Source organism: Gallinula chloropus, assembly GCF_964237585.1.
Source record: "Gallinula chloropus genome assembly, chromosome: 13".
Lineage (NCBI taxonomy): Eukaryota > Metazoa > Chordata > Aves > Gruiformes > Rallidae > Gallinula > Gallinula chloropus.
Genome location: NC_140098.1, coordinates 6,577,212 through 6,603,629, shown reverse-complemented (window position 1 = coordinate 6,603,629; position 26,418 = coordinate 6,577,212).

Below are 26,418 nucleotides of genomic sequence, written 5' to 3'. Positions count from 1 at the left end.
TTCATAAAATTGTCTAAAATCTTTTGTGCAGATAAATATGAATGCATAGGTTGAGCTTAAAAATTCTGTCAAATTCAAAAATCTTAATGTACACATCAAGTAAAAAAGCACAGGATACAGAAATCCAAACCTCCTAAAATCTCTCTCTTCCTATACAATAAAATACATAGCACTGCTGGAAGAGGTAAAGAAATGAGAAGCCCTTATCATTTTATGTAGCCTGTGGAAAAATAAAACTGCTGATGAGTGTCAGTCCTCAATAATGAAATATACATTTTCTTTGATGTCAGTACTGTCTCTTCCCCAGCAAAAATGAATGATTTTGGTGCCAAAAATTTGGTTTGTTATATTTGTGTAGGGAACCATAATTTCATTTGTCATTGGTGCTGGTGTGATCTTTAGGAATGTTTTGGAAGATACATCTCAAGACTTCTTTTTTGCAGCAGTGGATCTAAATTTGGACGTGGTTGCTGTGTGCAAAAGCCCCAGTACTGCTTCTTAGGCAGTATCACTTTTAAAAAACTGGTTGTATTTTTTTGATCTGCCAAGGTGTTCCACTGTGAAGCCAAAAGCAGATAAACTCAAAATGTTTGCTTTTTCAATTCTGTGTTGGACAGAAAGGCAGAGTATCTAAATGGGATGAGAGTCTGCTGCAAAAAAGTAAATTCTCTAATTCCCTGTTAAAGGATGGAAAGAGAAGGCTGGTGCCTCCTCTCGTGGCTGGTGTGCAGCCCTGCTGACAAGGCAGTCCATTGCCAGGGGGCCAGGCCACCTACCTGAGAGGATGGAGAGGAATCAGGTCAGGAGGGAGACTCCTGATGCTGCTTCCCATAATGTGTCTCTAGATAATAGCTTTACTCAAATCACAATTATAGGCAGAGATGAATGGAAAACTTAAAGGAAATAAATTTGACAGATCTGTTGTTGCTGATACCCCACAGTTGAACGTGGCTTCAATGGGTCTCTATTGCTTCTGTTTCATATGAGGTGAGCTGAAAGAGGAGATACTCAAAATCATGCTGAGGGTTAATATTTTACAACCTAAAGAAATTTCCTGAGCTGACCCTCATCTGTGCTTTTGGAAACAAAAGGAATCATTTGGCCAACGCTTTCTCCATTTGCAATTAAACATGCTGGCAGCCCTCCAGCTAGCACTCTATCAGCAGGAATATTTAGCAGCACGGAGGATATCATTTCAATACACTGACCCAGGCTGTTGCCAGATGGAGTAGAGAACTGTTTAGAGAAAGTAAATCTGCAAATGTTTTTTGTGAGTAAAGGAAACTACTTCTGATATTGGGTGGGAGTGTGGTACAGGGGTGAGGAAAGAAACATGGGTTTCATCATTCTTTTCAGGGTTGTTCTACACTTTTTTGTTTTACTGTCTTGCTCATTTTCATATTAGCTTTGTAGTCTCTTTTTCAAGCTTCTTTTAAACTGTATTGTCTTTCATTTTGTGCCAAACTATGAAGTGGCATACAGCAGAACTGCTTGTTCATACCAGCAGCTGGGAGACCTGCTCTGAGCCCAGGAAATGAGGAAGAGTTGGGGAAAACTGCAGGTCTCCACAGCTGTTGTTGGCAATTCTGCCTGACACTGGTTCCAGTAGTGCTCCTGGGGAAAGGGAGCTGTTGGACTGGTGTGAGCAGCCCCATATTGCCTGCCCTTGTTTCTTGCTCTCCACTTCACAGCAGGGTTCGGCAAGGTCCTCGTTGCGATGTGCTGGTTCGTGGTCATGGATGTGCAAAGGTAGCTTATGAATCAAGATTTCAATTCCATTCCTCAGTAAATGAGCCTCATGCAGTGTTTGTTATGTTGACAGCTGACATTTAGCTTTGATTATTTATGTTTCATAATATTTTGGAGCCTGGATTTGATGGCATAGGTTTTAAAAGTAATGAAGACCTCAAAATAATGAGACCTCAGGATTTGGCGGCTAATACCACGGTGAGATGGGGGAGGGAGGGGCAGACCTGCTTGCTGGGCAGACTGCAGTGTGTGGATGGCAATAAATTATACAAGAGCTTCTTTAATTAATTGTCTTTTTGTTGCTAAAACTAAAATAAATTTAGTTCTTGGCTGCAGAAACACTACTAAGTTTCTGTTTGTAGTGATTATTTGTTTAATTAAAGTAACCATGCATTCAATAATTCCCTTGGTATGCTTAAAGATTTTTTTGGTTTAGGGAGAGGTTTTCCTCATCTAGTTTAGAAGAATAGTTCTAAATAACCACCATATAGCAACTGTTTTTAAAGCAAGTCAGAACATAGCATACGTTAACTTCTTACCCCAAGTTTCATCTGTGCACTTGTACTTGTGTATGATCACCAGGCCTTGATCTGGTTTCTGCTAAGCACTGTCCCCTTGCACTAATGAATGTTGTGCTGTAAGAGGATTTCAACTGGACAGATGTACCTTAATGTCTTCCATCAGGATTTACTGGTTTATAAGACTGATACTGGATTACTGGGTTCTTGGTTGGAATGGGGCACGTGCTGCCCATCCTGGGACACAGGTTAAAGGAACAGCGCATGTGGGAAGGGAGCTTGAACATAAACAACTGCAGAGATCCTGGCACTAGAAATAAAACTATTTGAGTAAGTTCAGCTGTATAATTACCTATTTTACTGGCCCATGCTGCACTTTTGAAATAACGGATTTCCTGCAGTGATCTGAAGCTGACTGAATCCTCCTACCCTGGAGCAGAACTTCAGTGTTGCTGATAATTAGGTCTTGTATTTAAAATTCTTAATAGTTGTTTATGGTTAAGTTTCTGAAATGACTGCTATGCAAGTGCCTTTCCAATATACCTTGCAGAGAAAAATAATTTTGGCAATGTGAAAACTCCAATCTGTGATTCCCATACGTAGTTTGATGAACAAAGCCATCTGTTTGCTAGAGGTGGTTTTTAGAAGGTGTTAAGGCAATTACTACAGTTGCCCAAATACTTTTGTGGAGAAACTCTGCCTGGAAGCTTTGCATGCTCATCAGGGCAGTCCTTGGGGATGCCAAGGGCCTTGCCCCACCTTGCAGAACACCTGTAGTCAATGCAGCTGAGTAAAGAGCAGTGATCATGCTGTGTGGGGCCTCAGCTGTCCTGTGAAAACAGGCCTACTGACAGCTCAGTGTGAAGAGGAGAGTCTTGCATCATTTAATAAGAAGGGAATTCTTGTCTATAAATTATTTTAACCAACACACAGAATTATACCACTATTAGTGTTACAGAAAGCAAATATTCAGAAAACTCTATAGAAACCAGCTCATTCACTAAACCCTCTGAGTATTTAATGTGTTGCCTAATTTAATGTATTTAATTACCATCAAATCCTATTGCCTGATTATTTTTTTTATCATTGTTGTTTTATTATTTTTAGCTTGGTAGAATCACCCTAGCTGGGACTGAGCCCTATAGAATGTAGCTGCTATTTAGCAGCTTCCTCAGTGTTTCATTCACACCTTTCATTGTTGTATCTCAAACTCACCTTGGCTGTTGTTTCATTGTTGTCATTGTGCATTTCCTGGAACAGCTGCTGTTTGATTTAACACTCAGCTTTTCAGCAAAATGATGATGTCCTGCTGGAAAATTAAGTAGAGGGGGTATGGAAAGAATTCCAAGAAATGTAGTTTTCAATTTCAGTGACAGACTTTACACTTCTGTAAATGTCTATCTTCATATTCCTGATCACATATATCTGGGGCTATTTGTTGTTATTGGAGGGGTTTTTTTTGGCACCTACTTGCTGCTCTTAGATGGGAAGAAGTTGGCACTGAAGTCGTATGTTGGAGTTGAGTGTTATCCTTTTGTTCTTGCTTCTTAAAGACTTCCTTCAAACATCTTTAAAATTCTTCTGCTTTTGCAAATGTGCATGTCTAAAGTACTGCTGCAAATTAATTTCCTTATCTAGTTCTTTTTTATTTCCTTCTGAAAGCTATTGAGGAATAAAATCAAATGTATACAATGTGCACCAAATGGGATTGCCTCTTCCTTTAAGGTCTAGTTATTGTAGACATTTGCTCTTGCTGTGCAAAAAAATGTTAACAGCTGCTTAATCTGGTTAGAAAAGCATCTTGCTGTGTATTAAAAATTACTTCTACTTATCTTTTCTAGTGGTATAATTTGTAAAATCACATTTATAAAACTGAAACTGCCTAAATGTAACCTTGTTCATTCTTTTTATGTGGTTAACATAGAGGGTGAACACTTCAAAGGTCTTTGACAATTAAAATAGACACCTAGGAAATATCAGCCTTTTTAGGCACTGTAGTACTCCTAGAAATCTTGCCCAAAGGGCTTACAGTGGTGCTAGATTATTTCAATTTAAAAAAAAAAAAATCATTCTCCTTCTTTTCAGATGGGATCTGCTATTTTTGGAAACTATTAAATGTTCAGATTGAGGACCCACCCTTTATAAATTAATGCAGCACAGAAGAGTAATTAAATTTGGTAATCTCATTAAAGCCTTTAATGGAATTGATCATTTCAAAGAGTTTTTCTGGTTATTGGGATTTCTGAACAAAGGAGCCACTATTGCGTTATTGCTGCTCTTTTCCAGTTGCAATCTGTTTTCAGCCACGATGCAAGAACGTCTTTCTAGGGCCTTGACCTGTTTCTCTTGAGGATGGGACCAAGGCAGAATTCTCCAAAGAGATGAGAGACCAAGTTGTAGTGTTTTACTCCAGATTAATACCCACTAGTTCCATATTTTTTTCCTAAAGCTGGATACAAATTTAGATATAACATTTATTTTGAAAACAAATGTTTGTTAAAGCAAAAAGCTGAAAGAGCAGACAATTTTGACTTTTTGTAAGTTTATTTAGTTACATGCTCTCTGAATCAAATAAGGCTCAAATCTACCTGGATTGATTCTTCAGTAAAGTATACTTCTGAGGTTTCAGGTTTTCCCAGTATATGGTCACTGGGAAATAAATAAAATCTTTATTCTCATTTTGTTTCATTTATAAACTGTTAAAGTTGTACTACTGCAACATCATAAAACTGTAGTGTTCCTATAAAATTGCTTTGCAGGGCTGTAATTATTTTTACACAACTTTGCTCATTGGTTACAATTAAAACCAAAACAATGTAAAAAGGCAAGAATAATCATACAGAGCATATTTGTTTATTCTAGCAGTAAGTTTTATGGTGTGGATGTGTATATTTTCATTATCTGTGTATGCATATATGTATATATATTTTAACCTGCTGCCTTGTTTTGATGGAAGCTGTTACTTCTGGCCCATTTCTCCATACAATTGGTGATGTTTCCTCGATCATCTCTTTTCCAAACTGAGAAATGCCACCGATTAATCTCTTTCTGCATGTCGTTCTCTACCTTTGATTAACATTATCTGCTCAGTGATATCTATTACTGAGATGACTTTTACAGATGTGAGAGACAAAAACTGCGTTTGGTATTAAAGGTGATGGTAAATTTCAAGCAGTACATAAGAATCTTTGCTTTATGAGTTAGAAATAAGATCTGTGGACATCTAGCAAATTTTCCTGTTGTACCATGGTTTTTTGTTAACCTGCATACAGGTCAGAACCAGGACTACACAATGACATGCTTTCTTTATAATAGGATTGTAGACCAAATTAATACAGTAGTAAAGCAGAGATAACTGCTGTTTCCATGCCTCAAACAGCCCCTTTGAGAAGATATTGTCACATGGTAGGTAACACTTAACCTCATGTTATCCTGTCAACACAGCCCCATCACTTGCCTCCATCCTCATCCCAGCTAAAGTGGTGGGGCAGGAGCCAATGCTCTGCAGGCAGCAACACCACTAGAGGCACAATGTTCCCGGGTCCTAATTCTGTCCCAGCCTCTCTTGGGAGAGCTGGTATGACGTGCTGGGTATAATTAAAGCGCTTTCCAAAAATATTTGCTGTTTTAATAGAGAAATGTACTGTGAAAACTTGTATTGACATAAAATAGTAATTAATGTCAGACTAAAATTTTTCATTTGTTCCCTACATTTGAAATGCTTCTCCAGAAATAAATGTTGTGAGATTGCTTCAGACCTCTGTGAATGTTTGCTGTTATAGATACCATTTATTTTACTTTCACTGCTGAAAGATTTATTGTAAGAAATGTGTGTGAAAAGATTGATAGACCTCATTTCAGAAACACTTGCAGAGGACTCAGGCTGCTGATTTGCGGGTACCAACTTCCGTGCTTCTGTGCAAAACTGAGTGAGGAAGACGAAAGCAGTAAGGACAGAAGGTTCCTGTAGGTTTTTGGCTGTTTCCGTGCTGTGGCTGCCTGTCCTCTCAAGCGTCACATAGCAGATAATCAGATGCCAGTATAAATCCTGACTGTCTTCCTTTTATGTTCAATGACTGGGGGCAGAGGAGAAAGCTCTGCTCCTGCCCATTTGAGATCTCGTAGCGTGCAAAGCAAAGGAGCAGCCGTGGGCACTCGATTGCCTCCTGTTAAAGCACGCAATCCCAGAAATGTATCTGCCACTCATCTCAGTGATACCTGCTGTGCTTTTACAGGAAGAGCCAATGCATATGTCCCTTTCTCATCTAAGATTCACTGCAGTGATAGAAAGGGGAAAAGATGTCTCCTTGACTCTCCACCACATCAGTATTGGAGAGCTCTCACTGGAATTGCACAAGGAAATCCAGGGTATTTGATCTAAGTGCTTCCTTGTACAGAAGAGGTCAGTTTTAATTTCAGGAACATCTGCTTAATCACTCTTCTGTTATCTCAAAATTCTCAGTAAACTATTTTCAATATCATCACCATGACTGAAGCTCTAGTAAAAGACTGTAGGAGCTACTAGACTGACATTAAAATTAATCTTAGCTTTGCTAATTATCAGATTTATTCCTATGAATGAAGAATATATTAGATTTTGTGTTAATCTCCTCTTTTATCAAGAAATACCACATACTAAGCTGGAAAAGGAAAATAATCTTGATTTGACAACAAATGAAGCAAAAAAGGAAACAAATTCCTTCAAGGTTTCTCCCTGCCAGTTGATTTTCATGTGTCTGACTTTAGGAAGGTGAAAGCAGAAAAGGACAGTCCAGTGGTGAGTATTAGGATGTAGTCTCTTGTTCTTCGACCCTCAAGTATACTCAAGGAACAGGGTTTTCTATGAGCCTGAGGAAATATGTAATTGCATTGCTAATTCTTTTAAGATAAACAGTTTCTAAAATTTCTGGCTTCAGGCTGTATTAAAACAGCTGTACTTACCTGAAGAATGCTGTGTGGTATAACTACAGTTTATCAACTTCTAATAGAATTTCCTTATGTTTAAAGAATTCAAAAATTGCTCTAATAAAGGTTTATGTCTTTTATATGAAAGGCTTATCAATGTAAGTCTGCCAACTAAAGCATGGGCACTTGGAAATTAGATAATGGACTTCATTAAGTTTTCTGAGAAGCCCTAAGGAGAATATTTCTTATTTGAGGTATCACTACATCCTCATACAAATACATCGCTCTGCTCTGGACCCTTGAGCTGCAGGCGGTGCCTTGCCAGCAGCGTGAGAACAGGCTGGGCAGAGGGGGAATGGTTTAGGTGAGGGTGTTCGTAAATATTTTCATGTAGAAGTGATACAGTTTCTTTAATGGTAGTATAACATGGTGCCTGTGCCTTGAAAAAGCTACAGGATGATGCATTGTTACGTTTCATGTTTGACTGTTCACATTGAGGTGAAGTGCATCCCCTTTGCCTCCTGAACATGCCTTCAAGAAACCTTGTGGATTTCTGCAAGAACCAGGGAGTCCTACAGGGGTACAGACAGGGACCTCCACACAGAAAGGCATGATGTCATCATTTGCAATTAGTTACATGGTAAGCTTGTGTCTGAGAAAGGAGTTTGGTGTGCTGGGAGCATCCTTACATTAGCTGTTGATAGGTCCATGTGTTACTTGATTTTGTTTTCAACACATTTATAGTACATAGCTGATTTCAAGTCCAGTTTTAAAATGCAAAGCAACTGTAAATTATTTCTCAGTAACATTAATTAATGAATCCATATGGTGGTGCTTAGCACTCACACTGTCAATATGCACCAAATAGTTCATATAACCACAAAGATACCAACCTATGCACTCTGGCAAATGGGATTTTTTATTGGTGTGATTCATCCTTCACCCTGGCTCCAACTCATTACACTGACTTTAGCATAGGCTATTTTCAGATGCTTTTCGGCACAGATTATCGTGTATATATGAGCATGTGATTGGACTGGAATCTTCTCCAGATGTGCTTAATTTGCCCACTCAAAATTGAATTTAGCCAAAGTTCCCTTGACTCTTATGTTTGAGCATGGAGTTTGTGAGGTTTTAACTTCATTTAAATGAAGTGAAATTGTCTTTTTGGTATATTTGATAAGATGAAGTCCTTCCTTGATTCTTGAGGCTGTACATTTCCAGTGCTGCAATTCTAAAGGAAGACTTTGTGAATCTGAGCTTCAGGAGTTTTCTATGAGACTTTCTTCTGTCCTTGTGCAGCATAGTCTTCAAAAATGCAATTTACTTTCACATTTAGAACAACATACAGGTCATCTTAAAAAATAAAAATTGAATTTTATTTAAAAAGTCAAATTGTACAGGAGACTATAGGTCCCTCCCGTGTAGGGGCATATAGGTCCTGATGACCTGGACTAAATTTCAACAGCAAGGAACTGCTGTTGCTAGTGTTTGTTACATATCTTGTCCTCTAGAAAATATTCTCAGTTGACTTAGATTTCTCTTCTTGAAATTAATGCTAGAAATCTTTAAAGGGAATAGGGAGCAGGCCCTTTCTTTAGCATCTTGCTGTACAGTGAGGACATTCCAGCACAAAAGAACACCTGCTCCTCCTGCTAGATAACGTGTATGTTTACATAACAGGGCTTGTGCACCCTCACTGATACTCACTCTGTTATCCTTGCTCTCAAAAAAGACTTGTTGACCTTGTGTGAGACTCTACTGTGGGGACTTGTAAAAGTTGCAGAGTTTTCAGTAGAGATTGGGCTTTGTTATTCTTACCAGCTTTTTCTGTGTGTTGATTTAATATCAGATTGCTGTTTTATGGTGAAGTCTCTTTGCATATAGTTTAATGATGAGGTGGACACTTGATGCTGTTGCTTTAATGATGCTAAAATGAATGAGTCTGGTAAATTAGCACACATAAATGTACTTGTGCTTTACTGTCTGTGGGGAAAATTAGCGTTCACTTGAAAATGTTGGAGTGTTAGTAAATTGGGAATGTTAATTTATCCTTGCTTACAAGCTTTTTATTCTCAGGTGTTTATCACATGTGATTGTTTAAGCTCCCTTATGATTTAAATGCCAGTCCTGCTTGGCCTTGAAATAATTATTAGTGAGAATGAGAGTATAGCCAGCCAAACGCTGCATGGGTATTTGAAACCAGTCTGAAGTAGATATAACAGTGGCTTGTAGGACGTGGCTATGGTTCCTGCCTGGGCATATGTCTGTTTTTTCAGACATGTACCCAGGGCCAGGGAAGATCCCATTACGGTGTCCTAGATCCAGGCTGCAGATGTCTAAGTAATCTCTCCTGCACTTTTAGGGTGGCAAGGAAGTACTGTGAATTTTGCTACTTAAACAATACAGTCTGAGTTAAAGGGCAGCACTAGCTCACAACAGTTAAGTAATATAAATAAGCTGGACTAGACTCACTGTCCTCATACAAGCACCTTTTAAGTGTATGTATTAGTTATAGTGGTCTCTCTTTCTGTGTCTTTGGGACCCAGTTTGACTCTTGTTTTCCCTACCCCATATGCCCTTTCTAAGCATAACTTGATTAGACATTAGTGATCTGGCTTAATATAACTGGCCTTTGAAAACACAAAGAAATAAATCACCAAGCATCTGCTGAACTTAAAATGTCCTTTTCACCCCTTGAGTGATGTCCCTCATTCATTACAAGGTGTATAGATATACACCTATTATTTCTTTGGAGTGCATGGTATTACAGCTACATTTCATGTAATCCCCAAATTCAGATTGTGTTTGACAGAGTCAAAGGGTTGGAAGGGACCTCAAGAGGTGGAGTCCACCCCCCCTGCCAGAGTAGAGTCCTTAGGACAGATCACACAGCCTGTCCCAGGGCTCTGTCACCCTTACTGTGGAAAATGTTTCTTCCGGATATTGGTGTGGAACTTCTTGTGCTCCAATTTGAAGCCATTGCCCCTTGTCCTGCCCCTAGAGACAACTGAAAAGATACTGTCCATTTTCCCTTGTGTCCCATGCTTAAGATATTTCTAAACATTAATAAGATCCCCTCTTAGTCATCTTTTCTCAAGGCTGAACAGCCCTGTTTCATTTAGCCTTTCCTTATAGGTCTTTCCTTCTTGGTCTAAAACTGGAACAGAGGTATATCAGGTGGTTTCTCACAGAAGACGTCTCAGCTCTAGTTGGTGTGGATTCAATTTTTTCAAGAAGTACAAAGAATGGATTTTTCCCTTCAGCAATTTTTCTGCGGTCCCAGCCACCCACACCTTGCACTCTCCAGGTACTAGAAATGGAAAATCAGGTATTCGTTCCAACACTGGATAGAAGATCATATATTTGGACCTGCAGATGGGAACAAAGCAAAATCTGTGGAATAGTCACAGTGACACATTAGAGAAGCAGAACTGGGATCACAAGCTGGGAAGTCATAGTGCCTGGTTGCCAGCAAGTGCCAGCTCTGAGAGGCTTTCCACAGACACATGGGCACTGAAACTAAGCTTGTCAGTTACCAACAGACCAGCCTTCCCTTTAATCCTTCCCTTCAGAACAAATCCTGTTCTCTTGGATATATCTTGCTTAGGAGAAACACTTTGAATGGCTTTACATCCTCATCAAGTGACAGTTATTTGCTGTGTCCGCTGGGTAACATGCTGTGTAACATGCCATAATGTACTGTGGAAAGGTGTTATGACTGCAATAACTAAAATACAAATGAAAACTTGCATAATTTATGTGGCATCATAATTTATCATACTAGAAAGCAAATGTCTAGAGTAGGGCCAGTATATTTTGAAAAAAAAAGACTAAAATAACGGTCAGTGGAATTCATGTATATCTGAAAGACATTCCTCTGGGCTTGAATTTTTATTTGTGATGAAACACAACAAGAGTCAGCGCTTGGAAAACTAATAATAAAAGATTATTTTTCACTTAGAATTGAATGTTAGATTATGGGGGGAGAGTTGAAGTGGAGTTTGTCACAGATGGTATCTGAACTTGCATAAATTGACTTGCTAGAACAACAGCTGGAAATGAGAGCAATATTTACGTGGTCACAGTAGTGGTTGGAAGTAGGCAATTCTCCTATCAAATTACTCCAGTGCTGTCCTGCAGGCAGCACTTCTTTTCAGAATGAGTCTTGATCATGGGTTTTTGCTATATTTATCTTATAGTTTGAATGGCTGAAGATGCATTGCTTCGCTCTGTCAGTGTGTGTTCATTGGAAGTTGCCCACTGGTAATATTCAATTAACAGCAGTGCAATTCAGGGGACATAACTTTATCTGCACCACATTCCATGCATTTGTAGTTGGACTTATTGTCATTTAAGGACATTCTTATTCTCTCTTCTCAGTATTTGGGATAGTTGGGGTTTTTTTCAATTGCTTGTGCCTGTCTGTGTATGCTTATAGGAATATCCAAAAGCTTAGCTCTATTTTACACTTAATTGAATGTAATAGAATTCCCCTGGGAGCAAATGCTGAGCAAGAAAATAGAAAATATATTGCAGCTGAAGTCAAGGGAATTTAGACAGCTTATACCAGCTGATTATGTGACTCTTATGGTTTAGCTTGGGCAGATAAATTGTTTACAGAAACATACATAGTTATAAGACTTTCTTCTAAACCTACTTCCATCTCCCAGATAAACTAGGAATATTTCCTAATGGTCTCAAAGAACGGTATTCTTTGCGTTAAATAACAACTCTTCACTAACGGCTGTAGTACAGGGTAGCACAACACCTGTCCAGAAATCATAAACTGATCTTGCAAAATAACTCAAAGACAGAATTTATATGCTGATCTTGTAATTGACACAACATCCACTCATCTTACTGGAAACAGACAACACATCCATCTCCTGTCTCTTGCCCTGGAACTCCAACCTGAGCCATTTCTTGGGGGTTTCGATTTGCTTTGAGTGACATTCTAAAAGGCTTTTGTACAGTAAGACTGCAGAGCAGACTGGGGGTGAATTCTGCACTGTTTCTAGCATAAACAGGATAAGGCAAGCCTGGGCACTTTTTTATACTATTGTATAGGCTGTTGAACATTATAGTACTTCTGGGCAGATGTTTTGGTGCCAAGACAATCTGGAAAATTGCAGCTTATCTGTCCTTCACCCCTAAGTTGCAGGCCAATCTGATATTGGTTGTGAGGATGAAGAAACTCCCCTTGTGTCAGGAGGCAAACTCTGCAGGTCTTAACCCTTCACCCAGGGTGCCATGCTGTTTGGTGTGTTTTGTGGAATTTCATCAGTCCTCCAGTGAGTTTCATCCCTCAGGAGATAGCATCATCCTCTAAAACATTCTTTTTCTCCTCTTTCCCTGAAGCCCAGATGGAGCTGTATGTGTACCTTCTCATTTCTCCAAAGCCACATGTAACAGCTTTCAGTTGTTGTTACTGCTGATAATAGCCAATGTCAGTTCAATGACTTAAAGTGAGTAGCTCCATTACGTCACCTCCTTTCCAAACCCACAGTTAATGAATGTTGCTGAAGTCAGCAGTACTGCCTGAAGTGCTTATATGCAAACTAAGGCAAGAGTATCAAACTGCTAGGCCAGAAAGTGCTTTATATGCTCACAGCTAGAAGTCATGACGCTCAGGTCACAGCGTTGCTGATTTTGTCCGAAGCTAAGATAAAGAAATGAATCTTGAAAGAAGCTGTTAAGGATTAATTTTGAGAAAGGTCAGCTCCTCAACATTTTCTGGATTCCAGAAATACTTGTTCATTCAGTTGAAATGCTGTTGGCAGTTTAAAATATGGACTTGGTGGGGAAGGGGGTAATCTATTAATCAGCACTTCATCATCTACAACTGCTTATCTTCTCTTTTCTGTAATTCCTCTTTTTAGTTGGACATCAGCATTGTCTATGTACTTCATATCATCCATCAGCAGGAATGAATGAAGTACACAGCAATATATCAGTCTGACTAAGCTCAATAAAGTGAAGGAGAAGCAGAAAATTATTGCAATAATCTTAAATCTTTAATGATAGTGGAGTTAAATATATATCATTTTCTTTACTCATTACTGTAGTGATAAAGCCCTGTGCTAGTACATAGATCTAATGTGACATAGAAAGTATGTTCTTATTTGGTTAATAACAGTCTTATTTTTAAAAATAATCAACAAAACCCCAAAATCTGTTGGACAAACAGTATCTGAACTGTTTGGTACTTAATACCAGAATTCTGATAGATCTCACAGAATGCTTCTTCCACAGTTTTACATATATAAAAAACCAAGGGGGAAAAAAAAAACCCTAAAACCACAACCTCTGAAGTTTTGAAGGAAATAACTTGACTCCCATCTCTGTGTTGGGCACACTTCCTGGGTCTTGGGAAACAACGAGTGTGTATGAAGTTTTCAATGCAAGAGATTCAACTGATCCAAAGAATTACTGTCACTCGTTTTTTCATGGTTAAAAATACTTGCAGATATTTTGTTAACAAACTGTGTGTAGTTTTGTAGATTAAAATTTGTTGGGAATGCAGGAAAAGTTCTTGCTGCTCTGTGTGTGAAAGTTTTCCCAGCTTTGGCAGAACTACACGATGCGTGAGGCTTATTAGATTTGGCTGACAAGCGTTCTGAGGATTTTTGCAGCTGCCTAGCAAGCACTACCCCAGGGCTGCAGAGACTGAGCTGAGCTCTCCCAGCACATATTCCCTGGGACTGCTGTTTTGGATTAGACCGAACTTTAAAGCAAAAAGAGATGTTCCTCCTGTCCTTGCTTACATAAGGCGAGGCAAAAGCAGAGCAGCAAGGAGACAGATGAGAGAAGGATGAAAGAGTTGATGTGAGAATTGTAGTCTGGTGAGACTGGAGTAGACCAGAGCTGTTCTGGACAAGAGGCTTAATCTGATACCATGGTGGGAGGGAGAGCAGACCCAGGTGAGTGGGCTGACTGAACACAGAAATGGTAAGAGGGTGCAGCAGAGCATGGAAGAGTCCAAAGACAATGCTCAAAGACTCTGTGTAGGATGATGTGAATGGAGGATGTCTGTGAACAAGAGCATGTTAGCTCCACCAGAAATGGGACAAAACCACACCCCTTCCATCACAGATTTCTCTGCTGTTAGGTTTAAAGGGTTCCCAGTAGGTTTACAGGTATCAAAGTACAAATCCCTTTGCTTACTTTACACAGGTCTGTGCTGTGCATTCTCCTCTGCTTATTGAATTTTGAGAACATTAATGTAAGTCTGATTTAGGAAATTTTATAAGGATTGGGTTCAGATTTAATTTACTGGCTTTTTCAGTTTCTTTCAGTCTAGGACATCCCTGCACAGAAACTATCTAGACATTAAGGTTTTGAAACTTGACTTTAGAAATTCAGAAGTGTTGGAATCACCTGTGCAATGATGGATGGGGCTATGCAGCAGCAGCAGGGAAAAAGCTGAGATGTTTTGGCAGCCCTTTTGCTGGTTCTTGCCTTAGTAAGTGAGAAACTTCCCATTTTAAGGGTAAACCACACAAAGAAAAACAGGCCTTTCTTGGTGCAAGGGATGTAATATGAGGTTGTTGCTCTCAGTGAAACTTTTCTGAGCCTGAAATTTGCAACTTCAAAGCATGCATAATTTTGGGGTTTGGTGCTAGAATACTCTCTCTCTATAGTCCCAAGAATTCTGGTCACATTTGACATAAGTGGTGATTATAAAAACAATTTATGGATTAACATGGATTAAAGAGACATTCTTTCATAGGAATCTTTGAGCAGTAGGAATGATAGGCCTAGATGGCACTTGTATAGTTTCTAAAACCTGCACTTTCAGCTGTGGATTAGAGTTGCAATCAAAGCTCTGATTAAAGTCTCCTTAATAACTTTATGTGGTAACTTTTCCTTTCTGTTCCCTCTAAATTACTTTGTCTATTCTAGATAAATTGATCTCATCAAGACTGAAAAGGGTATCTTTTGTGAAGCATCAGATCTTTCTTGCTAGAATCTAGATTTATTAACTTCATATTATGAAGTCAATAACTGTTCCTCTCTCCCATCTGAGGCCTTCAAGGATTCAATGGACTGGATGCTTAGAGGTTTAGGACATTTATGTGTAATGAGGAGTCTTTGAAAAGGAATTATGCCTTTAACTTAGGGGCTGGCACCCTATGGTTGGAAAAGGCACCTTTTGTTGCTGTTGCTCTTTTTTGTTATTTGAAGAAATCCATCTGGGGTTTTCAAATCTGTTCTCAGACATTGAGTGTAGTAAGATGTTCGTACTTGCTTCAGGCTCCAAGTGGAGATTTAATGAAATGAATAGTTTTAAAGCACCAGTCTAAACATAATTGTAGCAGGATGTCTTAGTGAGATTGTAACCTTGAGACGTACAGTGACTGTAGAGATAGCATTCCCCAGGAAAACCCCCCAGCAAATACAGAAGGATGGGTAGTAATCTAAATGTCCAAACCACGTGTGTGGTTCAGGTACACATAAGGGAGTAGAATGGCAGAAGAATGGATATACACATTTCGGAAGCAATGTCATCCCTTTGTGTACCTGCAGATGCCTCAGGAAAAGCTTGGAGATGTTCTTTTTAAGTGCTCAAGATGTCTGCTGTGACAGGTCTCATTCCAGGAAAAGACAAGTTTCAATTATGAACTATAGTTATTCAACATATAGAAAACTGTTCCTTATATATGCAAGCTACTCTCAAGCACAGCCAATTTTCACTTAGACCATTTTGGATACACCACGGATATTTCAACCCAAGAATGTGTCAAAAATACATTGTCTATATGAAAAAAAAAACCCAAACAATTCAATCTATGGTGTAGATTTTAACATCCTGTTTTTCAGAGGCACTGTTTCAACCAAAGCAACATGGGAAATGCCTTTGATTTGCATCAATAAGAAATACTTTTTTCCTCGGTGACCGTTATTTTTAAGGAACCCACAAAAATACTTGTGACTTGGCCTGAAAGCTAGAGTTAGTGCGGATTTCACTAAAAGTATTCTATCCAGCTGTGTGTGATGATGAATTGGTAGGAATATATAGCCATTTGTTATGCTTATGTAGCAGTTCACAGCCGTAGTAATCCAGGATCACTGCAGTCTTCTCTGTGAATTAGGCAATATTAATATCCATTTTGTCTACAGAGATTGAGACAGCCATCAGGAGAGCTGTATTTTTCACTCCTTCCTGGGGGGAATTTTTTTCAATTATTTTTTCAGTTATTTTTCAGCTTAACCTCCCATCTCTCTACATCTGTGCAAATAAACTTCTTGGGAAATCTTTGGAAATATTTTAATTTTAAAGCCCAAGTATTTTCTAGGACTGCCTTGTCACAGTTTTGAACTTAGGCTCTCCCTCTGTTTAGCATCACACTTAGAGGTAAGGCAGAACAAGTGTGCTGAAAGCTCTCCCAGACATTGCCCATCGTTTCAGCCCAAGGGAAGACACAGGCTGCTGCAATTGCAGAAGCGGCTGCTCTGTTTTTCTGTTTGTCCAATTACATCTGGCAAATTCAATCACTCTGTGCACTGAAATACCCTGGAAGATGAAGCAGTATGTGTAGGGCTTTGCTGTGGGGATGTCTGTATGAAGATTTACCTGATTTGTGTTCTTTTCTGGTTACCTAAGTTGTGAAGCCTGAACTTAAATGACTTGCCCGGAGTTACCTAACAATCCTATTGTGGAGCAAATAATTTAAATTGATATCTCCAAACTTAGTATCCTCCCATTTGCTGTCAATACACTGATTAGAAGCTGTCTGAGGCAATGGGTTAGTACTTTAACTCTTCCTAAGCTCAACAGGAGCTTGTTTGAGTGTGACAGCTTCCAGCATGGTGCCTCTTACCAGGCAATTTGCAGCTGGGTTGTAGAGCAGAGGAGCTGTGTGAGAGCTGCAGCTGAGCTGCTTCCAGTGAGCCCTATGCCAAGCACTACCAGGCATTTACCTCTCCAGCTCTGAGGTCTTATGGGCTGAAGGCAGGAACAGGGGAGATTTTTTTTTTTTCCTTTTGTTGCTTCTCCATATCCTTTTCTACATATGGAAAAGTTCTGATTTATGAGGCAAAACTGCCCCTTACCTTGGCAGAAAGAAACACTTCCAGCAGTTATTATTTTTTCTCTCTTTACTTTTGTTCTTTGAGTCCAGTTTCTGATAACATTGTTCTATCTGTATATTAAGAGAACTCATCATCTTACCACAGTGTCTATGCCCAGTTCAAAATCAGTTTTTACAGGTTCCTTTCTTTCATTTCTGATGTTACTGTTAACACACTCTTATTAAGCCAGGTTCATATTAGGCTACTTCTCAATAAGTATTCCTAATCTCAAATTCACCCTGTGCATGCATATCTTCTGGTAATTCAAACTTGCTCTCCTCTTTCAACCGGCTGCCTTTAAATGATCATAATCTTGATTCAAATCTACCTGGCTATCAGCTGACACAACAGGTTTATTAAGGTTTCTTATTCTTTCCATCTGCCAGATTTCATATTTAGTAATGTGTCTTACTTTTGCCTTACTGATAAAAAAATCCTTTTGAATCATTCATCTTTTTTCCTCTAGTTTTCAGAGCTTGATGCTCAAATGATTTAATAGTTCATTTTATATTACAGTATTTGTAACCACAATCTCTTATGTTCTAATTAGTTCTAGGGAGTATCTCAAAATTCTCTTCTAAACAAATCAATATTTGCTATGTAATAAATAAGTTTGTCAGTGTTGTAAATAAATCTCTCTCTTCTGAAGGTTTCCAGGACTCCACTGTGCAGTTTTCTACTTTGAAGTACAAGAATGGCAGAGACTATGGTTGCTATCTATAAATGGACTAAATGAAAAGTAGAAATGTTTGAGTTAAAAGGAAGCATTGACACCAGAACTGGAATAACATTTCCATGGACAAATTTAATTTGGTAATTAGGAAGTTGCTTAACACAAGAGATTCTGGAGCAACTGCCCAATTAGAGTTGTGGGGACAAGAAACCAAATTGCTTCCAAGATGGAACTTGCTCATGTTAAGGAGAGGTTATATTATTTTGTTGCCTGTGATAGCAGGGAATTGAATTTGATGACCCAGGAGGTGCCTTCCATTCTTACTTCCTGTAAATATGGTGTCATTCTGAAAGTAAATAAAGCTTATTGTGTGCTTCACCAGCTGCAAAACAATTTCTGGAATAACCCTAGGAACCTAGCTGTAAATAATTAGTAGAATTATCACTTATAATCTGAAGATACAGAAAGCTGAAGCGAGTGAGGGAACAATATGGAGAGTCCTTAACTGTCTGGATTTGGGTGGCAAAATTGTCTGTGATGCACTTCCTTCAAAGGGTAATTGCTATTATAGCAATTTGCGTTATGCCCTTTGCTCACATTTGCAACAGGATTTATTGTATGGAACCACATATTCCCTCTTCTGTCGTGCTGTGTCTGTGTGCATTCTTAGCTATTCATCCCATGCTCCTATGCTGTGTATTTAAATGACTGACAATAGAAATCACTGGCATTTACTGAATATCCGGAATTAACTTCTCCAAGATTTCCTTCTCTCCTATGAAAGGATGCACTCTTTGCTGTTGCAGTAGTCAGTGGTTCCCGAGTGACCTTCTGATCTTCAATTCAAGTCTTTCAGATGGCTGCCTGACTTGTGCTTCTGCTGATAGAATATATATCATCCTGAGGTTACTGAGGCTGCTGGCGGTATTTCTGAGCAGATCACACCAAACAAAGCAACACTGCTGGAAATCCAAATATGCTCTGTAAAGCATCATCAAAATATTAACAATAAATCACAGGACTCAATGCTGTGCTGCAAATCCTGTGATTCAATATGTCGAAAAGGAACTATTAGGCTTCTAACTTGGGATAAAATAATCACAGGAAAATAGGTTGATCTGTCAAGTTGTTAAAAGATAATGCTGAAATATGCAGCAATCTGCTCAGCAATAAGGCTGTCAAAGATAGTAAATATTAATCTAGAAAATGGGAAAATAGACAATTTTTTACATTAGTGCTTGCAAAAATAACTTGCATTTCACTTTGCATTTTAATATTTGCATCTTTAACCCACACTGGAAGGTTAGAGCCAAAAAAAAGGAGGGGGAGAGGAAAAGGCAAAAGAAGTTATTACGTTAAAAACAAACAAAAATCCCCAAAACAAAACAAAAAAACAAGCCCAAGAACCCTACTATATGACCTTGTAGGACAGAAGAGTAATGCAATGTTTTATATGGGGGGGGGAAATAAAATAAAATTACTCAGGCAAATGTAGTTTTAGTTTAAGCAAATCTTTGCAGTTCATTTACAGCACAAAGTCTTCATGACTCTGGAGATCTGACAAGAAGGAACAAAAAGTTTCAGTTTCTTCCCACAAAATTACCAAGTTGCCTTTTCCATTATCAATGGCTGTACGTCTCCCCAGTGCACTTAGTGACCCAAAAGATAGTTAAAATCCTCTGACTTGCAGTGGAAAAATGATTGCTGCTCACACCAGGTTTGGATAATTCCATGCTCAAACTGCGTACAACGTGCAAACACAAAGCCTATGTTTTTGGTTTGCTAGTGTCATGAGGGAATCCACTTGAAAAACAATGCCAGTGCTCCTGGGATTGCTGATAATTAGTCTCACAGATGCAAAGGAACAGCAATGGTGCAGCATCACTATTAATTGGTGTTTTTCAGAAGAGTGGGAAGAATTCTGCATCTGCTCTAGAGTGCAAGAAGTTGTTTTCAGTCCACTACATATGTTCCCGTTCCTCACCATTTCAGACATACAGCTCAGGAAGAAATTTACTCTCCTACTTAACTTCACAAATATCATTAGAAAATAAATGCACTTAGCTGCACTGTGCTTTACTGTCATTGTTCAGTGCAGAAGAAATGCCAGCCTGTAAGGTATGATGTAGTCATAGATGGCTGTGCTTCCCAGAGTTAAGGTAGTGTCCATTTTATAAGATTTGTTTCTGCTGAGTTGAGCTTTGTCAAGCTGAAGTATGCTTGGCTGCTGCTGTGGGATGAATTTGGGACTTTGTCAGCAGAAATAATTGAGCTTTTTCTTGGAAGGGGATTACATTCTTAATTGTTGGCTGAAAAGCTCTTTCACTTCCATATTTCAGACCAGACACTTTGTCTAGAGGGTTCCTCTGCTGCTGGGGGTGAGTGTTTTTTGTTCTTCTCATAAGAATCCTGGTAGTTCTAGTCATGCTCCTGACTTTGATTTTACTTATTTGCTTTGTTTGTGACTGAGGGGACTTGTAAGTGAGAAAAAGTCACTTTTCCTGGGTCTGCCATAGCTCAGTGATATGTTCAGACCAGCAGCTGTCTCTGGTACTAGTAAAGCATCCTGACTTGCAGTGGGCACATGAACGCTCCACAGGTGTATTGCTTGTGCTGCAACACTGAGGTAGGATATCCCCCAAAGAGTAAATGCAGCAGGGACTGGAGCTCAAGGCAGATTCTGTGGTTGGGCAGAGGACACTGGAAGCTAAAATAAGGAGTGGTCAGGTGAGGAGAGGAGTGACACAGAGTTGCTGGAGGAAGACTATAGACAGGAGAGTATATATATGTCTAGATAAGCATGTTCCATAGGTGTGTGATGTGGTCATTGGGTGCTTGGGATGGCAGCCACAGAGATCACAGTGTACTTAGGATTGCTGTCTGAGTTGTCTGTGAGATGGTCTTCCTAGGGTAGAGAAAAAGAATATGTTCACGTAATTATGCATGCACAGTGTTGTGATCTATCTGTTCAAAGAAGCAGAATTAAGCTTAACTGGACCTGACTTTGTAACCTGAATGATCTACTCTTGTGAGTATGAGAGATATGTACTCTTAATTTCAGCTGGATTTCTGGGTGGTTCAATGCAGTTTGAACATTGCTCTTTCATTGCTTTACCCTGGGATTCCAGTAAGCCCCCAGTTGTGTGATCCAAGCTACATCTCTCTCTTGTAACTATGTTTTATGTGGTAGATGTGGCTGTAATACCAGCTCCTGAATTCTTTCAGTGTATTTGTGGCAAACAGCTCAGGCTGGGTGTGGTATTCTTAGTCTGCAGCAGATGTCCACCTATGTACCCTCTACAAATGCTGCTGACAGCTTAACAACTGATGTAGTCCAAAGATAATTAAATATTAAGACTTGAATAGGCTTTAGTATCGTATCAGTGATTGAACTACCATAATATATTTGCCTGTGCTTACTGCTGTGTGCTAAGCCAGATGCATTTCATCGTTTTGATCCTTTTCATGCAATTTTTCTCATGTAATGCAGCTTTGAGCTGTTGCTTCATACAACTGCTAACACACTACATGCTTTCCATCTGTCTTTCATGTAGGAACAAGCTGCATGCAATAAATGCCCACAAAACCTGTGCCTTCTTGGTTTTGCCAGAACTATACAGACTTTGCAGATAGTTCTATTATAAGGGTCCATTTAATCCCCTCCCAAGATTGCCTTGCTGGGGAAAAGGGGAAGGCAACGTTACCTTTGAAATTTGTAGCTCTGTCTCTCGGTCTGATAAAGGTAAGGAATGGTACCTCTGGATTTGTCTGGGCAGCAGTTAGCGTGGAACTAAGGGCAGTGAGAGCAACACCTCCTCTTCTACTTGTCCACGGTTGAGAAGGTGGGGCCTATGAATACCTGAGACCTCTCGGGGATCATCTCAGCATACTTTCTAATACTAAAACACAAGATACATAGTGCTGTGTTTTAAATTCAAACAGCACACAAGTAACTAGGTGGGGAGAGCAATTTTTGTTTGCTTGCTGCAGCACCATGGTCCTGGATTATGGTTGTGGTTGTCTTAGACTGCCTCACACATGAAGTGAGTCTTCTGCCTTTCTGTAGTTAATAGTCTAGTCTCTTTGTATGAGCCTGTATGCAACAAATGGGTCTCTCTGAGGAGAGAAAGAAATGGCAACAAATGGCATAAAGGCAGACTGGGTGATTTAGAGCTAGGTACACAATACCAGATAATGTCTGGCTGTTTTTTTTCTTTGCCTTTTTGCCCTAAGGAGCAGAACCCAGATCTGCTGGTTCTTTGCCCAGTGTACTGGGCAGCACTGTCCAGTAGTGTGTATTCAATCTTCACTATAAATTGAAAATTTATTTGAATTAATTCTGTAATCCTCCTGCTGCTTTGAATCAGATGTCTTCCAAGCATAAACAAAATCCCATCAGACTTGAAGTGAATCAGATCAAGAGACTCTGTGGTGTATAATAGTGTAATCTGGTGGAGTTGGTTCTAAAATGGCACCTCCTGATAGGAGAAGGTGACAATGGGCTGCAGCCCACATTTTGAAAAGGTCAGTGTATTTATTGGAGGAATGTGAAAAGTCAGTGTTTGTCAATGCCACCTCTTCATTTCAGAGGGTATTGTAGGTGCTGCATTTGCATAGGGAACCCCATGTCTTTCATGCGCTTTGCCTGTCAGTGATTTGCAGAAATTTGAATGAAATACACTCTGGAAAGTCCATTTGCAGAGCAATGAAATGGAGCCATCTTAATCTAACAGTATGTAAAAATGTATAAATTTGGCAGCGACATATGGATGTATAATTGTACAGCTTATGTACTGCATTAATGAAGTATAAAACTTGTCTCAGGAATGCAGCTATGCAGTGAATTTCAATCCACAAATCCATTAGAACATCCTATCAATTAAAGTATATTCTTTCCCCATAGTTTGAAAGACATTTGTTAAGCATTAACACTAGTTGTCTTACAGTTCTAAGTGTCGCTATAAAGCTTGTGAGGGCTGAATTTGCCCCACTTGGACTTGCCCTCATTGAACTATTAACAGTTATGATTTAATATTTCTGTTAAATGTCAGACTCTGGGCTGAAAAGTCCATCTTGGCTACGGGGCAATTTAGTGTGGGCTCTATGCCTCTGGTTTGGAAGGGGTTTGCAGGGTGTGCTGGAACAGGACAGACAGCACAGCTGCAGGATAGCAGAGGCAGAAGCAGCTGCCCAAAGTACAAAAGGAGCAGATAAAGCATAAAGGGCTGCTAGAGTAATATGGAGAGAGACTTTGAGAGAGACCTTCAAGATCTCTCTGTCTCCAGAATGATTTAATAGCTCAATTCTGTATGAAGGATCCCTTTCCACAGTCTATGTGTTGCTGCTCACATTCCCCTCTGTATGGGAGGCAATAAACAACTGTGGATGGAGACCTGCATTTGTCTGTAAATACTGGAATTTAAAGCTTATGGAAACCAACCACATATACCTTGAAGGCTTAGTGCTACAGAGCTAAACTGGGGGCATGTAAGGCACTCGTGAAAATGACCAGTGTCTAGATGAGCAGACCAGTAAGAAAAACTCGTAAGATTTGTGAGAAGCTTGAAAATAAACTTTGCATATAGTGTGAACTGTTTAGAGTTTGATGAAAACCAACAAATCAACCAACTCCACACCACACCTATACCTTGTTGCATTTCTTAATAAGTAGTTTTAGCCAAATTTTTGTGGTCCTAATGTTAGCATTCATGGGGAGACCTTATCACTTTCTACAGCTAACTGAAAGGAGGTTGTGAGGTGGATGTTTCCTCCCAAGTAACAACCGATAGGATGAGAAGAAATGGCCTCAAGTTGTGCTGGGGGAGGGAGTGGGGGGAGGTGTTAGATATTAGGAAAAATGTTTTCACGGAACAGATTGCCAGGCATTGAAACAGGCTGCCCAAGGAAGTGTTTATCAACCCTGGAGGTATTTAAAAGATGGGTAGGTGTGGTGCTTAGGGACCTGATTTAAGGGTGGGCTTAGCAGTGCTAGGTGGTTAAGCATTGGACTTGATGGTCTTGAAGCCCTTTTCCAATCAAAATTATTCCATGATTCTATCTTCAAAATAAATCACATCTCCCTTCAGTGTTTGAGTGAGGTGTATTTAATTTAAAAGCAAAACCATCATATAAAAAATGAAGTATTTGAACTAAAATGAAATTGAAACACACGTCAGTATGGTCTTTCATGGAATCACAGAATGGTTTGGGTTCTAAGTGACCTTAAAGGTCATCTAGTTCCAGTTTCCTTGCTGTGGATGCTTTTTGTGTAGCCATAAAGCAGTGGGTTGGGGCCTTTGGAAAGGTGAGGCTGAGACTGCTCAAGGGAGCAGAGCACAGAGGAGGCTTCAGAGTTGTGCTCTCATTTCAGGCAGTGTGGAACAGAGCTGTAAAGTGGAGTGGGTAAGTGCTGAGGTCCCATTGCTCATGGTACCTGCAGTTCAGAAAAGCTGTCTAGTCCTGTAGCTTACATATCGATTGGTGGTTGAAGTACATTAGTGGCAGTCTTCCAGCTTTGTTCCATACCATATTAATCTGCTTTGTGCTCTTTGAGGCTGCACCTCAATGCAAAACTTCTAATGTCCCCAAAATAGAGGAAGACGTAAAGAGAACCCATAAAGGAGGATGTGGAATGAAAATTTAAGGCAAACTAACTGGGATCAGATTTTCTCATCAAGATATGTTGATGTGACAATAAGGCATTGGAGGTACTACTATTGTATTGGACTTTCTGGAGATCTGGAGATCTTCTGCTGGAGCAGAGGTCTGCTGCAAGGGCAGTCTGAGTTCGCACCCCCACATTCTGGGCTTATCTGTGTGTCTCTTCTGGCCAAGACTGTGAGTGGGCAGCTGACACTGGAAACAGAAAAATCTTGTTCCAAGCAGTGTGTCCATGCTCACTGTGTGCAAGTTACACTGCAGCAAAACCTCCCTGTCCTCAGAACAGCTGCTTCACCTTCATAAAACCTTTTATCAACATAGCCAATATTAGATACATGTTTTATCAGATCTAAGTACAGAACACAGAACAAATCTTTTTGTAGGAGCCATTTAATTTCTCAAAGTGTCTTTGTTTCATATGCTTGACAAAATCTAGAACAAATTCAACTGCCTGCACAAGACAAGCTGTTTTACACTGGCAGTGCAAAAAGCCAAGCCCAGGCTGGAAAACAGTTTATTCTGAATGTTGTTTATAATGAGAACCTCTTAGCTTAATTCAAGCAAACAGATGAAAAAAGTCATTACATTTCTTACAGCTCTAATAAAATACAAGTGTGAAACATTAAGAGCTAATTATTTAAGATTCAAGTTTATACTCAAACAACTCTCTAAATCCTCTGTTGTCCCAAAAGCCTGAATGGGAAAGAGGGAAGTCCATCGGGATCATGGAATTCAGATACTTCAGACTGAGACCAGCCAAGGTTGTTTCCAATCCCTCCTTGCCTACTAAAATGCTGATACATATTGCTTAAAATGAGAAGGTGTGACAAAGTGAAATGCTTTAGTGGTTGTTTTCTGACATGCATACCTTAGCAGCATGTGGTACTCCGCCAGGCTGGGAACACCGGAGGCATTTACAGCCCCGGCTCCGCAGCCAGAAATGTTCCCTGCTGTTTCCTTGCTGGGTGTTCACACACGTATTTGCCAGTGTTTGGCTGAGGGGCTGATGAGACTGAAATTTGGAAAGGAAAGAAGAGAGGTCAAGTTGAGTTCAGCATGTGAATTGGTAAGAAACAAACTGGTATCTGATTCTAAAAGTGTGATTAGTTTTGGGGAAATGGGAAGCTAAGTGGTAAATATCCCAGTGCGCTCTACACGGATTTTGTGGCAGAAGGACATGAAAGATCTTGATTTTGACAGAGTATTAAGGATGCTAAAGAGCACACATCATCTTTACCAGCCTGGATAATTAAAAAAAAAAAAAAAAGAAAAAAGAAAGAAAAAAAGGAGATCATATTGATCCTATGAAGGACTGTAGGATATCTGATCAAAGCACTAAAACTTAAGTCATGATTCTTATTTTGATGTTGGTTTTGAAATGTACATTTGTTAATGGTTTACCTAAATGCAGTGGAATGCTTTTCCAAAGCTGCTCAGGGTTTTGTTTCTGCACTTTATCAGCATGAAGTAGGTAATCTGAGCCTTTTCATCTCTGGCTACTCATCTGTGCTGAAGAGAGATCTGTTAATTAGAGCTTTCTCTCAATATGGATTTTCTCTCTTTCTCTGTGTATGTGAGTGGAATCCGTCTTTTAACAAAGCAACCAAGTAAGTCTGCATTAAGTGCTCTGTGGCAGCACTGGATTTGCAGGCATGGAAAATGAACCTGTTGCTGGCATCTATTTTTTTCTAAGATAGCTTTTGCAATTGCAGGAGTTATATCAGCACAGGATGCAAATATTATTAAATGTGTCTAATGCAAGGGTTGTTTTCTGTGTATTGTTGGCCACCAAGAATTGGATGAGTAATAAAAGAATTAAAGAATGTATAAAAATTTCCA